At 44.6% G+C, this 13,318-nt stretch overlaps 1 long non-coding RNA gene across 1 annotated transcript in view; it reads left to right on the forward strand.

The window, feature by feature from the left end:
- Positions 1-2,903: 2,903 nt before the first annotated feature.
- Positions 2,904-13,318, forward strand: part of LOC137537644 (uncharacterized) — a 172,500-nt gene continuing 162,085 nt past the window's right edge. Inside the window, exon 1 of the long non-coding RNA XR_011024642.1 lies at positions 2,904-3,055. This is a non-coding gene — a long non-coding RNA (uncharacterized lncRNA). The remainder of the gene's footprint in view (positions 3,056-13,318) is intronic.

The following is a 13,318-nucleotide window of genomic DNA, read 5'->3' on the forward strand; positions in this document are numbered from 1 at the left end:
GGGTAGGTGGCCGCAATGTACTGGGATATCGCCAGCAGCTGCAGGAGGAGAAGAAGCGTGTCTGCATCAGCAGGTCCGGAGCGAGAGGGAGAGGAGCGCGGCGCTGGATGGGGCAAGTACTTCCCTGCGCACTCCGCACCACAACGTTGTTTTTTTTTTGGCTGCTTCTTTTAGCTGGCTTTAGTTTTGATTTGGGAGTATGATGAGCACTGTAATATAATGCCAATACTCTCATTTTATATACAATTTAAAATGACATGCCCATACAAAAAAACTAAAAAGAAGGCTGTTAAACAAACCAAATCTCACTTTGGCTTTTCAGAAAGCAGATAGGTTGTGACAAGCCAGGCTGCATGAAAGTCTAAAAAGCAAAGGAACGTGCAGAAAAAAATAAGGAATGTGTTTTGCAGCTCTTCCGACAATCAATTTTCACACCCTAAATACCTCTCGCATCAAAGAAGATCCCTGCAGACTCTCACTTACAAGATTATTGATCAGCGAAAGGCTGCCCTGCTTAGTATTATGTGTGTTTCATTTCAGAGGTTATGGGTCGGACAACTGACAAGAACTACTCAACCTTGACAAACTTCTAAACTGACTGAATCGCCCCTCACCGGGAGAAGGAAATAATGACAGGCAGAGAGGAGAACCGTATAATTTCTTTACCCTCACACTGCTCAGGGCCGCTGCGTGATGGGAATGAAAAGGAATTCAATAGCAACTGCTTGTTAATGAAGGGAATCTGTCAACTTGTTGAGGAGAATTCCCCCTCACTTCCTGTTCAGGTAAGCTCTGGGTGTCACCAGAACAGGAAGTGAAGAAATCTCCCTGGCAGGGGCACAGGGCCACAGACCACAATAAACTGCTTTAGAAATGAAATGTCCATGAGAATGAAACTGAAATGCTATCTTGTATCTGAGGTTTTTAACAAGTAGTTTCCTGGCAGGTTTTTCAGCAAGAAAGTCATTTGAATGTATAGGAGGGTTAGCAGTGGGCAACACAGGTGGCCATTATCAGTGTTTCTTCAGTGAAACCAAACACAAAAAAAAGCAGTGCATGCAAAATAATGGTGGAGTTGAGCTTCTCTAAATTGTGAACTTTGAGTTTGCGTGTTCTTTTCGGTTATAGTTCAGGCTTGTGGTTTAAATGTGTTTGATGTATCAAATATTATTAATGCAAAATGTTTTATAATTCTTTTACCCGGCTTGATTTGCAGAACTGTTCATGTGCTAATCTCAGATGCTGCTGGGCTGAAGCCATGTTACACATGACGGGTCACCAACACCTAGCTGTACTGTAGCTACAGAGGGCTGCTATAGGGTACACACAGGGGCCTGGCTCTCTGAGGCATCTCCAGAGAGCCACATCCAGTGGGGGTATCCTAAACGATCTGGAAAATCGGAACATCATTCAATAAATGTATTGGTGTTAAGTAGTTAGGATCTGTCATTCTCACCTAGACCATAAGGGCCCATTCACACTTGCAAAACGCTAGTGCTCTTGCTAGCGTTTTGCTTAGGTGATTTTTGGCGATTGATGTAAAAAAAAAAAATCGCCATTCACGCTTGGTGATTTTTTTTCGCGTTTTTAGCGCTTCTACAGCACTAAACGTGATTGCTGGAAAATCGCCTGAAAATGGTGCAGGCTACACGTTTGCATTTGCAAGTGAGAACGGGCCCATAGGGTATTATTGCACTAGCGCTTTCAAAAGCACTAGCGCTTGAGTGTTTTGCCAAAATCGCCAGCAAAACACTCTAGTGTGAATGGGCCCTAACAGGTCATAGTGAGGGTTGCTGAGAAATACAGTATATCACCCCCTGATTTTGTGTCTGCAGCTGCACACAGCATCCACAGACTGAGGTTTTTGGGTTTTTTAAAACCTTGGGGGTCCGTAAACTATCCACCGCTTATGAGATCGATCATTCAGACTGATTATAATTTTGATCGATTTCTGGCCCAATATATAAAACATTTTTGATCGGACAGACATGTTGGAGTATCATCAATTTTTAAAAAAAAAAATCCAGGCTCCTCACCTTGATTTAAGACATTTAACACTTGCAGATGTAATAGGGAGGTGCTGGAAAAGCAAAACTGCAAAGTCAAAATGAACTTCCGCACACTCATGCAAATCCTCATGTGGATTTTGTGTGTTTTTTTTTATATATATATATTGTATTTGATCCTTGTGGCTAGGATTTTATCTAGTGCTCTCCGTCTTCCCCTATTAGTGATCCTAGCACACACAGCTTGCTGGTGTGCTTGCATAGTACATATGTAGGTACTAGCAGCTCCCTTGCAGGATTAGTTAGATGCACTATCTGTCCCAGGGAGGACGGTACGGATATGTGCTCCTATTCCTTAGATAGGTTTTGATGCGCTGAATGCGTGCATGTTTGTGCTATGCATGTTACAGGGCCAGAGTTAGGACACATACGACACTGGGCTACCTCTACGCGGTGTAAGTAACTACGCAAGAGACTTTATTCTTGTAGCGAAGAGCCCAGTTTTTAACTAAGCTGTAGGGACAGCATTGATTGCTGCATGATTTTTGTGAATGGATTTGCATGAGTGTGCTGAAATTCATTTTGACTTTGATGTTGGGGTATCAGTCTGCTGCAGATTCGATCACAGGAATCAAATCAGTCAAGGAAAATCAATGTAGTGTATGGTTAAATTTAGCCTTGCATTGTATTTGGTAAACAATATGGAGTAATAAGATTATAGTTAATATTATCTTATATGAGGGGCTATTCTAGGCCGGCTCAGCCTTATCAATATTTTAATGTAGTAATGAATTGCCGTTATAGTGATTTGAATCCAATGTATGTTTTTATTTTCTAGATCCAGAAGACATTCACCCCAGTGCTCCAGTGACTTCAGGCAGCCAGCAAGAAAAAAAACAATGGAATGCAGAGAGAGAGGAACGCAGAAAGACTGTCTTTCTATTGGGATCAATTTTTCATCAACGAGATCATTTTAGGTTTGGCTAAAGAGGACTTTTCATGGAAGCTACATTTGTTTTTGCCAAGTGACAACAGAAGATCCTTCCCTGGTAGGTTTACATTTTCCATATTTGCAATAAGGAACACTGAAGCATTTTGGTAGTTGCCAGGCAATAATGTATCCATATTTCTGCTCTCTTTGCCTTACTGTATAGCAGTAGAGTACTGTATCAGTTAAAGCAGGAACTCTTGAGTCAGGATAGTACCATTTGCTGGCTCACTTAAAAGACAACTCTAAGGCCTGGGACCCACTTGCAGCCCTTTGGAATAGCTGACAATTCCAAAAGTGCTAGACTAATGTTAGCCAATGCAGGTGGTTCCGCTGCCGTGATTTTGTCAAAACGCAATCACACCTCCTGAAGCATCTTCACGATTTGCCCAGAGCGATCCCAAAACTGGCAATTGCTGGCTAAGCTCGATCGCTCAGGGAAAGTGCTAAACAAAACTCAGTAGTTTTGCGCTTTTGGCCTACAAGTCTGAAGGTGGCTTATTTTTCACAAGCTTACTCTTTTTTTTTTTTTTTCTTTTTAAGAGAATACGAGGTGAACATCAGGTCAAAAAACAGATACTTACCTAAAAAGAAGGAAGCCTCTGGATCTTGCAGAGGCTTCCCATATCCTCCTACCATTCACCACAGCTGCCCGAGACCCTCCTGAAGACCGTGACTGCATTCATTTCCTCGCACGGGCGTGGCCCTGCTGCACCTGCTTCAGTACGACCAAGCATGTGCAGTAAGTCGGAGCCACCTGTGCACCCACTCGTGCAAAAGTGGCTTTGGCTTATTGCGCAGGCAAGGCACAGTAAGGCCATGGTTGTGATCAGACACCCGACATACCTTCATACCTTTCAGGGGTCCACGAGCAGCAACGGTGGTTCGGAGGACAGTATGGGCACACTTTATGTTGATTCAAAACTTCCTGTTTGGCCTTCTATTCACATTCTTTCCTACTAGAGGCTTGTTTATGGCATATAGTGCTGCAGCTTGCCTCTCCAATCTGCAGAACTAATCTGCTCTATAATAAGTCTTTTGCACTGCTAAGTGTTTCTTTCCCTGAAATTCAAACCTGAACTGTGAACCCCTCTTATCTATTTCCAGCCAAGATACAGGAAAATATATTCTTCCAGGATCTATATGGAGTGAGTGTAGAGCTGATCCCACTATATAATGAGTCATTTCCCTCTTTATGGACAAACACATTTCTATACATTGCATGCATAGTTCTGCATCTGCCTGCCCTGTTTTATTACTAATGGTGGTCAGAGAGGACAGAATCGTTGAGAGGAAACATTTTTAGCTGAAAGGTTTAACTATTGATGATATCACTGAGCAGGTTTTGTGCATGTGTCCTAACAACAAAAATAGTTTCTGGATACATTTTTTCGTTTAAGAAGTAACTTTTTTAATCGCAGTATCAAGAAGTTATTAGATAATACAATAAAGTCCCTAGTATCCGGCACAGGTGGATTGACGGACGCTTGAACTGGCGTTAAAAGCACTACCTCCCTAATGCCCCACCCCCCACACCAATCATCCAGGCGCCATCTTCTACAAATCCTGCAGCTACCAGCAGCTCTCTGGTGTCTTCCGTGTACGGCTCTCGGCGTGTCACCTGACCCACATCGGGATGTAGTTGGGATTTAAAGGAACTTGAGTTATGAGGTATGTGGAGGCCGAACACTTTGATTCCAGCACAGGAGATTTTGGTGGTGCCGGTGCGACCATAGGCTGTAATAGGAATTACGGCTATAGCAGTGCACAGGGAAGACGGAGCTGAAGTCAGTGCTGCTCAAAACCGATCCGGATGCTACTCTGATAGTAGCAATCTGGATTTCTCCCAGTAATGCATTGCGGCCTGGGCGGGGGGGGGGGTTTAAATCTTACCTACAATGATGTCTTCTTCGTCTGCCCCTCGTTGCCTCCCACGATGCGCTCCAATCCGGCGTCACGTGACTAAACACTTCCTCCATTAACCTGGAAGGAGGAAGTGTTTTTAGTCACGTGACGCCGGATTGGAGGGCATAGTGGGAGGCAACGAGGGACGGACGAAGAAGACGTCATGATGGGTAAGATTTAAACCTCCCGCCCAGGCCGCAATGCATTACTGGGAGAAATCCGGATTGCTACTATCCGAGTAGCATCTGGATTGGTTTTGAGCAGCACTGGCTGAAGTTACTTATAACACACTAATTTGGCCTCCAGCAATTGCTGGAAGCCAATTATTTTATTCCCCACCATCCATGGAGGCCTGGAGGGGGAATAGTATTTAACGTCGCCATGAACTTGTGCAGCAGCAGGATCAGCCATACCAGCTGTATCCTGCACCCAAGTCTCCCGTATACTGTGGAGGCTGCCATATTTCCTTTTAAACTACCAGTTGCCTCGCATCCTGCACATCTTTCTGGTTTTGGAGTCTGAGGGTGCGTTCCACTAGTGCGGTGCGGAATCGTTGCGGATTCCCCGCAGACGAATTCGCATGCAGGAGCGAAATCGCATGAGGTTGTATGCGAATTTTACCGCGAATTCGCATACGATTTTGCATGGATGATGCTGTGTACGAATTTAACTATGTCTGTGCCTGTGTGCTTTTTCATTGATTTCATGCGAATTCCCTATCAAATACATTGTATGCGAATCGCATGCGGTATGTGCGGTGTCCGAATTCAGATGGCTCTGCTGTGCAGATTTTTCCTGCACAAGAAAACGCTCTGTTTTCCTGACAAGTGGTCACTGGCTCATTTACTTTTATTGGTTATGCGAATTTGCATGCGGGGAATGCATGCGAATTCGCGTTAGTGGAAACGCACCCTGAATCACACATCTGAAAACAAACATGTGGATAATCCAGGCAGACTCGAGTCAGTGCTGATCTCTTTGAAGTCTGACTGGATTCGCTGCCTGCTTGTTTCAGGAATGTGGTTCAGATACTACTGTGGACAAAGAGATCAACAGGACTGCCAGGCAATCAGTATTGTTTAAAAGGAAATGAATACGCCGGGTTCCATATTCTTCTCACATCAGGTTTCCTGTGAACAATGCAAGTTGCCTAGCTCTTTTCCTGATATTGCCTCTAATACTTTTAGGCATAAATCCTGAATAAGCATATTCATCTTCACATTCCATAAGCTGTTTCAGGTGTGCAATTCAGATTTCAGTCAGAAACCAGCAGGGGGCTTATCCAGTAAGACACTATTGCAACTAGTCAGAAACATCTGATCTGCATGTTTGTTTAGGGTGCATTCACACTAGAAGCACTTTTCTGAGCGTTTTGCAATTAATTAGTGGTTTTTAATTCACCCCATTCACTTTCATCAAAATCACGGAAAAATAACTGCAATTTCGCGATCGCGTACGTAAAAATCATGGCAATTTTAATGAAAGCGAATGGGAGCGATTTTAAAAAATGCTGATCAATCGCAAAACACTCAGAAAAGCGCTTCTAGTGTGAATGAGCCCTGAGGACTTGTTCACACTACAAGGGCTTTTCAAAGTGCTTTGTGATTTTAAAAGCTCTTGCTAATGTTATCCTATGTGTGTGTTCACACTGGAGCAATGTGATTTTGCAAAATTCCCCATAGCATTAATGAGAGCCTTTAAAATCTCTAAATATAACAAGCTCTTGTAGTGTGAATCAGTCCTAAGGCTAAAAGTATCAGAGGCAAAGGATTAGCATGACAGCCAAGTAATATAGTTTCAAAGGAAAACAATATGGCAACCTTCATGTCTCTCTGTTTAGGTGTGCTTTAACCACTTGCCGACCGCACACTCATACCGTGCACCAGCAAAGTGGTAGCTGGTGCCTCCCTAATTGATCAGGAAAGGCCGCTCGCGCGAGCGGCCGTTTCCTGTCAGATCACGGAGCGGGTCTCCGTGAATAGCCTGCGAGCCGCTGATTGCGGCTCGCAAACTAAATGTAAACGTAGGAGACACATGTCTCCTTTGTTTACATTGTACGCCGCTGCTGCGCAGCAGCACTGTAAGGCAGATTGGCGATCCCCGGCCAATCAGCGGCCGGGGATCGCCGCCATGTGAAAGGGGACAGCCTGTCACTGGCTGCACAGGATGGATAGCGTCCTGTGCAGCCCTGATCACCGGGGGGGGGGGGGGGGGGAGCAGGTAGGAGAGGGGGGAGGGAATTTCGCTGCGGAGGGGGGCTTTGAGGTGCCCGCCCCCCCCCCCCCCCCCCCGCAACACCCAGGCAGGCAGAAGAGATCAGACCCCCCCTTGCACATCATCCCCATAGGGGGGAAAACGGGGGCAATCTGATCTCTCTGCCTGCTACCTGATCTGTGCTGGGGGCTGCAGAGCCCACCCAGCACAGATCACTAAAAACAGCACTGGTCCTTAGGGGGGGGGGGGGGGGGTTAAAGGGTGGGTCATCAAGTGGTTAAAGGAGAACTGTAGTGAGAGGGATATGGAGGCTGCCATATTTATTTCCTTTTAAGCAATACCAGTTGCCTGGCAGCCCTGATGGTCTATTTGCCTAAAGAAGTGTCTGAATCACACCAGAAACCAGCATGCAGCTAATCTTGTCATATCTGTCTAAATTTGTCAGAAACACCTGATCTGCTGCATGCTTGTTCAGGGCCTATGGCTGAAAGTATTAGAGGCAGAGGATTAGCTGAATAGCCAGGCAACTGGTATTGCTTAAAAGGAAATAAATATGGCAGCCTCCATATACCTCTCACTACAGTTCTCCTTTAAAGAGACTCTGAAGCAAGTCTAAATTTACTTTTTTAACAGGCAGTCATGTGAATCAGTATAGTCCCTGCAAAAACGCTGCTATCCCGCGGCAAAGCGAGGGGTCTTTACCCCCTAAATCCCCTCTGCAAAATCCAAGAAAGTCGTGGATTTTGCAGAGGGGATTTAGGGGGTAAAGGCCCCTCGCTTTGCCGCGGGATAGCAGCGTTTTAGCAGGGACTATACTGATTCACATGACTGCCTGTTAAAAAAGTAAATTTAGACTTGCTTCAGAGTCTCTTTAACCACTTGATGACCCACCCTTTACCCCCCCCCCCCCCCTTAAGGACCAGTGCTGTTTTTAGTGAGCTGTGGAAAACGCTAGATCAGAGCGGTTTTCCAGGCGTTTTTGTTACAGAAGCTGTTCAGTAACCGCTTTACTGTAACAATATGTGTAATCTGCTACACAAAAACGCTCCAAAAACGCTAGGAAAACCTCTCTAAACATGCCTAGAATCGCTGTGAAATCAGCTCCAAAAACCGCCAGCGTTTTGATGATCTGCTAGCGGTTTTGGTGTGCACTGGGCCTAAGATGCTAGTGGAGACATTGAACTTTAGGAAGGATATGACCTTTTAATACTGGGTGCACTGAGGCTTTAGCATAGGTTTATGCGTATTCCCTTCTGGCAGACTGGAAACCTAAAAGGTACTGGAATTGAGGGGTGCGTGGGAGCTGCCATATTGCTTTCCTTTTAAACAATACTAGTTGCCTGGCAGTCCTGCTGATCCTATTGACATCAGTCGTGTCTGATCATACGTTTGGTTCCTTTTATAAGATTCTATTATACATTTCGCTATAGGTCATATTGGAGATAATGGCCTCAATTCACTAACCTTATCTCCTGTCTTTAATAACTCTTCTAGAGTTGTTACCATGGTGATAAGGCATGTAGTATTCAGGAAACATTTTACCTCAGGCAAGCCTAAAGTTAACTCTTCTGTCTTTAAATTAACTCTCCAATCCTTAAAATAACTCCAGAGTTAAAGACAGGCTGTTAATTAACTGTGTGTGAAAATAACTACAGAGGAGGTAAATTAACTACAGAGGAGGTAAATTAACTACAGGAGAGGTAACTTAAGGAATGAAGAGGTAAGATAACTCTCTCACGTGTGGAGGTAAGTTTTCTCTTGCCTTATTATCTCTAGCATGATCTTAGTGAATTGAGGCCATTGGCCTCAATTCACTAAGCTTATCTCCTGTCTTTATTAACTCTTCTAGAGTTGTTACCATGGTGATAGGGCATGTAGTATTCAGGAAACATTTTACCTCAGGCAAGCCTAAAGTTGACTCTTCTGTCTTTAAGAAGAGTCAACTCTTGCCTTGAACTCCTTTAAGAAGGAGTTCAAGGCAAGACTCCCTAACACTGCAGGGTGGCCTCTTGAGCGCGTCCCAGTGGCTGCAGCTCTTGAGCGCTTTGAGTCCGACAGGAGAAAAGCGCTATACAAATGTTCGGATTATTATTATTATGATATTATTATTATTATTATTATTATTATAAGTTAACTCTCCAATCCTTAAAATAACTCCAGAGTTAAAGACAGGCTGTTAATTAACTGTGTGTGAAAATAACTACAGAGGAAGTAAATTAACTACAGAGGAGGTAAATTAACTACAGAGGAGGTAACTTAAAGGGATACTGTAGGGGGGTCGGGGGAAAATGAGCTGAACTTACCCGGGGCTTCTAATAGTCCCCCGCAGACATTCTGTGTTGGCGCAGCCACTCACCGATGCTCCGGCCCCGCCTCCAGTTCACTTCTGGAATTTCTGACTTTAAAGTCAGAAAACCACTGCGCCTGCACGCTCGTGTCCTCGCTCCCGCTGATGTCACCAGGAGTGTACTGCGCAGACACAGGCCATACTGGGCCTGCGCTGTGCGCTCTTGATGACATCAGCGGGATCGAGGACACGGCAACGCAGGCGCAGTGGTTTTCAGACTTTGAAGTCTGAAATTCCAGAAGTGAACCGGAGGCGGGGCCGAAGCATCGGTGAGTGGCTGCGCCAACACAGGATGTCTGCGGGGGACCGTTAGAAGCCCCGGGTAAGTTCAACTCATTTTCCCCTGACCCCCCTACAGTATCCCTTTAAGGAATGAAGAGATAAGATAACTCTCTCATTGTGTGGAGGTACGTTTTCTCTTGCCTTATTATCTCCAGCATGATCTTACTGAATTGAGGCCAATGTGACCCTTATAAGAGCTTCTATGTTTTGAAGGATCTCCCTCATCTCTCCTCAGCATCACTGATGGTGCCCATACATGGTACAATTATGTTCATTTTTTATTCAATTAGATAATTGTGTTTGTTTATTCCATTAGATTGAATATAGAGATTTTTCTAACATGTCCGATCAGATTTTTATTGAAAAAAAATGGGATAATCGTTGGTACAGTGTAGTGCACTTGGCCAGGGCGGTGAGGGACAGAGGACCACCCTGTGCTTTTTTCTATTACTCCTCCTCACCGCATTTAGATAAATTCACATTCTTAAAGGACAACTGAAGCGAGAGGGGTATGGAGGCTGCCATATTTATTTCCATCTAAGCACTATGAGTTGCCTGGCAGCCCTGCTGATCCTTTTCCTCTAATACATTTAGCCATAGCCCCTGAACAAGCATGCAGCAGATCAGGTGTTTCTGACATTTAGTGTCCGATCTGACAAGATTAGCTGCATGCTTGTTTCTGGTAAAAGATCAGTGTATAGCAAGCACCCAATGGAGGGGAAAAGTGATGTGCTATGACCTGCAGTGTCTCCCACAACTCCTCCGCAGTCAAGTCAGTACCATCTGTAGTAATATAGCTCTTTATTGGTAAAAGAATAGCATGACAGACATCTTCAACAGCCTGCTGCTGAAGATGTCTGTCAAGCTTATTTCCGGTGTTATTCAGACTCTACTACAGCGAAATAGACCAGCAGGGCTGCCAGGCAACTGGTGTTGATTAAGGCTAGTAACACACCAGGACGTTGCGTTTAGGGGACGTTATAGGGCACATAACGTGCCCCTAACGCAAGGCCTGGTGCTCTCTGGTGTGGACGTCGGAGTGAGCCGCGTTGTGTAGCTCACTCTGGCGTCCGTGATGCGTACTCTTGGACGCATGCGGCATCACATGGTCCCGCCCGGCCAATCGCCGCACAGAGCGGCCGCTCCAGGAAGTAAACACTGCACGTCACTGAGTGCAGTGAATATTAATTAGCCATGTGCCCGGCCGCTCTCCCCTCCTCCCCAACATGACTGAGCATGTGCAAACAGTCTCACGCGGCTTAGTCACGGAGAACGCACAGCATGCAGCACTTTGCTGTGTTACAATGTAACGCAACGTCGGCAGTGTGAACAGCCCACTTGTGTTACATTGCTGTGCGTTGGGGGAGCATTACAGGCTGCACTAACGTGCGCCTGTAACGTCCCTGTGTGCAAGAAGCCTAAAAGTAAATAAATATGGCAGCCTCCGTATACCTCTCACTTCGGTTCCCCTAAACCATAAACTGTACCAGATGCTCTTTTATAATGTTTCTAACACCAATCACTATTCAACCAAAAAAATTAATCTTTTGGTTGAAAGTGAATGTTTCTGCCAACCAGGCAGACAGGATAAATAAAAGGGCAATCCCATAATTGATTGATTGCAATAGTATGCTGGCTTCTGTGTACAAGGCCCAAGTCTCTGATTGGCTGGTTGTGCTTATGTCTCTGCTGTATGATTTTAATAGAGGAAGTAAGAGTAGAGTGAGATATGAAAACATAAATTGATATTGCTTAATTTAAACACAAGAAAACAAGATGGCTGGATTATGCAGAATTTTATTTAGTGCCAATAGATCGAAAAAAAATCAGTTCCTTTTACAGTTTCTACATGTGAGATAACAATTGATTACAGGATGTATACAATTTGTGCCCCTGTTTTATTAACTTGTGGATGTAGGTAGGTGATCAGTTGGGTGTCAAAGTCAATCACGCAATGGGCCAAAATCTAAAACTTAATTGAAGTCACGGGCTAAATTGTTTATAGAGATTTATCTTTTATTGTCTGAAACTAAGTGGCGTAACTATAGCAGCCTTGGGGGGCCTGCGCCTCCCCTTCTGCAGGGTTGTGTAATGGAGTTTTTAATATTTTCCTGCTCCTACTCCTCTGATCTTCCTGGCAGCCACACGCGCTATGCTGCATACCTCCTGCTCCCAATGCAGGTCACATGATCAGAAGCTGGTGGTATGTAGAGTGTGCAGCTGCTAGGAATAACAGAATTGCCAGAGAAGGTAAATGTAACACTGCTTCCTGGGCTACTCTGCATGTGGAAAGAGGGTATTGGGGCAGGGGGGGGGGGGAGGGGGAGGGGGAGTTTACCAGCCACACAAGGACCACATTCGGCCCAAGGGGCTCGAGTTTGATGCTCGTGAGTTTAGAGCCTTACAAACTTATCTTCTGATCAAACTGATCACATGCCTCTCCATGACTTCTACACATGAGTGACTCTACTGTATTAACAGCAGGAACATCATACAGTTATATTATTTTAAAGGATACCCGAAGTGACATGAGATGGACATGTGTATATACGCGTACAGTGCCTAGCACACAAATAACTATGCTGTGTTCCTTTTCTTCTTTCTCTGCCTGAAAGAGTTAAATATCAGGTATGTAAGTGGCTGACTCAGTCCTGACTCAGACAGAAAGTGACTATAGTGTGACCCTCACTGATAAGAAATTCCCCTTTTTACCTCGTTCTTGCTCTCAGAATCCATTTTCTGCTAGGAAAGTGTTTTATAGTTGGAATTTCTTATCAGTGAGGGTCACACTGTAGTCACTTCCTGACTGAGTCAGACACTTACATACCTGATATTTAACTCTTTCAGACAGAGAAAGAAAAAAGGAGCACTGCACATACACCTCTATCTCATCATGTCACATGTCACCTCGAGTATCCTTTAAGCATAAAAAGGCCTCTTTAATATAAGTAAAGTAAAAGCATTAACACATAATTACAAACAATTCTCACACCATACTTTATTATTTTAAACTACCTATAAAGATTGCCAAAAATATCTTCATAATATCACCCAAGTAAATCACTTCTACCCAACAAAGTTTATCCAGAGATATTTATATCCCTTTTCACATAAAACATTTTGGTCCCACTTGTCTAGCATCTCATTGACCATCACTAATAAACAGAACAGTCACGTGACCAACCTCGCTGATTTCCCCCCTACCCCCCCCCCCCCCTTTCTCCTGAGCAGTGTTGCTGTTTTGGTTGGGAATGTTTGGCCACTAATTATTAGTGATGAGCTTCTGGCAGGGCCGCAGCAGGGGGACAGTTATCTTACCATTGTCATGACCTATAGCTGATGTGCTCCACATTGCATTCCACACCCCTCTAATACTTCCACCTTCCGGGTTTAAAGGAGGAAGCACTGGAGAAACAGAATGCCACGTGGGGCATATTGACTATAAGTGGAGAGAAAGGTAAGCTAACTGTCCCCCTGCCGCGGTACACAAGCTTAAATTGGAATTTCACAATCCAAAAGCAGGAGCTCATGCCTACTAACCATCCCGCCCACACTCGCCACTCCTCCCAGTAATAT

Source organism: Hyperolius riggenbachi, chromosome 11 (genome assembly GCF_040937935.1).
Source record: "Hyperolius riggenbachi isolate aHypRig1 chromosome 11, aHypRig1.pri, whole genome shotgun sequence".
In the NCBI taxonomy this organism is placed as follows: Eukaryota; Metazoa; Chordata; class Amphibia; order Anura; family Hyperoliidae; genus Hyperolius; species Hyperolius riggenbachi.